At 46.8% G+C, this 3,623-nt stretch overlaps 1 pseudogene; it reads left to right on the top strand.

Annotated features, from left to right (window-relative positions):
* The window catches only part of LOC106805675, an 8,720-nt pseudogene extending 5,097 nt beyond the window's left edge, over window positions 1-3,623 (top strand).

Below are 3,623 nucleotides of genomic sequence, written 5' to 3'. Positions count from 1 at the left end.
GTTAACGACAACCTCATACCTGCCCTCAGCGTTAACGACAAACCTCATACCTGCCCTCGCATTAATGACAAACCTCATACCTGCCCCTCATGTTAACGACAAACCTCATACCTGCCCTCAGCGTTAACGACAAACCTCATACCTGCCCTCGCATTAATGACAAACCTCATACCTGCCCTCACGTTAATGACAAACCTCATACCTGCCCTCGCGTTAATGACTAATCTCATACCTGCCCTCGCGTTAATGACAAACCTCATACCTGCCCTCGCGTTAATGACTAATCTCATACCTGCCCTCGCGTTAATGACTAATCTCATACCTGCCCTCGCGTTAATGACTAATCTCATACCTGCCCTCGCATTAATGACAAACCTCACACCTGCCCTCACGTTAATGACAAACCTCATACCTGCCCTCGCATTAACGTTAACGCGAGGGCAGGTATGAGATTTGTCATTAACGCGAGGGCAGGTATTAGGTTTGTCATTAACGCGAGGGCAGGTATGAGGTTTGTCGTTAACGCGAGGGCAGGTATGAGATTAGTCATTAACGCGAGGGCAGGTATGAGGTTTGTCATTAACGTGAGGGCAGGTGTGAGGTTTGTCGACAAACCTCATACCTGCCCTCGCATTAATGACAAACCTCATACCTGCCCCTCATGTTAACGACAAACCTCATACCTGCCCTCAGCGTTAACGACAAACCTCATACCTGCCCTCAGCATTAACGACAAACCTCATACCTGCCCTCACGGATCTCAATGGTCATCGAACGCGAGACGACGTCGCGGGAGGCGAGGTCCTTGGCGGTGGGAGCGTATCGCTCCATGAACCTCTCTCCCTCACTGTTGACGAGGTAACCTCCCTCACCGCGGCTGCCCTCGGTGATGAGGCACCCCGCGCCGTAGATGCCTGCGCACCGATAAAAACAACACAGACTTATTAGACCAGAATTATTTTTCACGTTAGAAAATAACCAACCTATTTTTACAAATTACTAAATTCGTTAAAAGTTTTCGAAAAATTTATATTAGTAATTTAATATTAAATAAATATTAATAAATTGAAGTAACAAGAAATCTAAATTTGATCAAAATTATCATTTCATGCCTCAGTAAATCCTGCAAACGCTGCAGACCCTGCTAGACATCGCACCAATACCGCTACATCACTCTCTATCCCAACTAAATTGGATGCGTGGCCACTTCTACAAAACTCAGAATACTCCTTCGAAATTCAAAATCTAGAACGCATTTGTTACCAATGGGATTATGCATTATTTTTCACACCTCAGCTGACCCTACCTTATCTTGACTTATCTGTTGACCCTACCTTACAGCTGACTTACCTCCTGACCCTACCTTACAGCTGACTTATCTATTGACCCTACCTTACAGCTGACTTATCTATTGACCCTACCTTACAGCTGACTTATCTATTGACCCTACCTTACAGCTGACTTATCTCCGTAAAAATATTGCTTGCCTTTGCGGTGCGAACCACTAGCGGATTGAGCGTAGTGGTATATTACTGAATATATATTTATCTAATATTGTGTTTTGTTTTAATAATTTTAATATGTAGTTGTTAAATTAATATTAAACATTTATTATTAGCATAAGGTTGATAAAACGCCACATTTTTGAGCTGGGATGAGAACATACGGCATCCGTCAGTCGGGACGTGACGATGGCAAGATCTTACCAGAAGCTTTCGTGGTGCCAGAGTCTGGACTATCGCAAGGGCGGGCCAGCCCACAGGGTGGCGCCGTCGCGCAGGACAGTGGCCACGCCTGCCTTCATCACGCGTCTAACGGCAGCGTACGTACCGTCGACTGCCGCTCTCATGGTTGAGTGGTTCCGGCCATTGTCCCTGGCCATTCTATATCTTCCTGTGATCGAGTGGTTCCTGCCGGTTCCTTGCCGATTCTATGATATTCGTGGTGTTGAGTCGTTCCCTGCTCGTGTTCCCTCGCCATTCATGATCTTCGTGTGTTTGAGTGGTTCCCTGCCAGTGTCCCTGCATTCTTATGATCTTCGATGTGTCGGAGTGGTCTGCTCGTGCTTCCTGCCATTCTATGATCTTTCGTGTTGTTGCGTGGTTCCTGCCGGTGTTCCTTGCCATTCTATGATCTGTCAACGTGTTCGAGGTGTTTCCTGCCGTGTTCCTTGCCATTCTGATGATCTTCATGCTGTTGAGTGCGGTTCCCTCCCGTGTCCGCTGCATTCCTATGATCTGTCGTGTGTGTGAGTTGGTTCCCTGAACCGTGTTCTCTGGCATTCTAGATTCTTTGTTGTCGAGTGTCCTGCCGCGTGCTCCCTGCCATTCTATGATGCTCTGAGTGTTGAGTAGGATTCCGCTGCCGTGTTCCTGCCTTGCCATTTCTATGATCTTCGTGTGTTGAGTGGTTCCTGCCCGTGTTCCTGCCCATTTTAGATCTCTTTGTTGTCGATGCGTTCCCTGCCCGTGTCCCTGCCATTCTGATGATCTTTGTGTGTCGAGTGGTTTCCTGCTCATGTCCCTGCCTATCTATTGATCTTCGTGTGTCTAGTGGTTTCCTGCCCGTGTTTCCCTGCCATTCTTATGATCTTCGTGTGTTCCTAGTGCGTTCCTTGCCCATGTTCCCTGCATTCTATAATCTTCGCTGTGTCGAGTCGCGTTCACTGCTCGTGTTCCTGCCATTCTATGAACTTCCGTGTGTCGAGTTTGTTCCATGCCCATGTTCCTCGCCATTCTATGATTGCTGTAGGTGCACGTGCAAACGAATGAACAGTTGGGCCGGGAATGGACTCGTTAATTGTTTTACTGTTTCCATGACGTATCACGGCCGAGCAGGCGCCGTGATGGGAATGTTAGTATGGAAATGCACATCGACCATTTTTGGCTGGAATGGGAATTCTCCGTCAGAATAGACATATGAACTTATATGGATACGAATTTGTAAATTAATTGTTGTATATCACAAGCGCAGTGTACAACTGGGATAACTTATAACCAACCCGCTCATAATTTTAAAATCTTTATAAAAGTTGTGCAGGCTTATATCCTTTGGCCAGACATAACAACACATTAACTTGGCCAGCATGGTATATTGCGTATATAGGTAATAAATCGGAATAATATAAAAATAATAGGCCGACTTCAACACATGTTATATATAGATTGTATAACAAATATATGGGAATGTATGTATTATAAAATTAAGCGGATAATAGGTTTTGAGATTTATTAAGATAAGATAGAAGAATAAAGATGAATTATAAGGAAACAGGAATATGTATGACATAAATGGAACAATACATGAGAACAATAACGGTTGCTAATTCGGACGTCGGACTCATGCCGCGAATCATGCTTGTCCTCCTGTCATGCTTGCATGTCACTGAAGTACGACGCACGTACTTCATCGAGCTACTTTGCGCTCGACCTCATCATGGATGCCGGCGAGTGCGTCCGGCGTGATGGCCGTCTGCTCGAGGACGGGACTCCTGCACCCGCTTCCGCTGCAAGAACACGATCCTCGCCACCGGCGGAGGGTGCAGGGCGTCGCGGCGAGCGAGGGGGCCTCAGAGGGTGGCCGGGGGAGAAGGTGAGGGGCGGCGCGGGTGGCGGCGAAGGTGA

The sequence above is a fragment of the Priapulus caudatus genome, unplaced genomic scaffold (assembly GCF_000485595.1).
Source record: "Priapulus caudatus unplaced genomic scaffold, Priapulus_caudatus-5.0.1 Scaffold123, whole genome shotgun sequence".
Taxonomy (NCBI): domain Eukaryota; kingdom Metazoa; phylum Priapulida; class Priapulimorpha; order Priapulimorphida; family Priapulidae; genus Priapulus; species Priapulus caudatus.
Note: the sequence above shows the minus strand (reverse complement) of the source record. Positions and strands in the feature narration are given on the sequence as shown.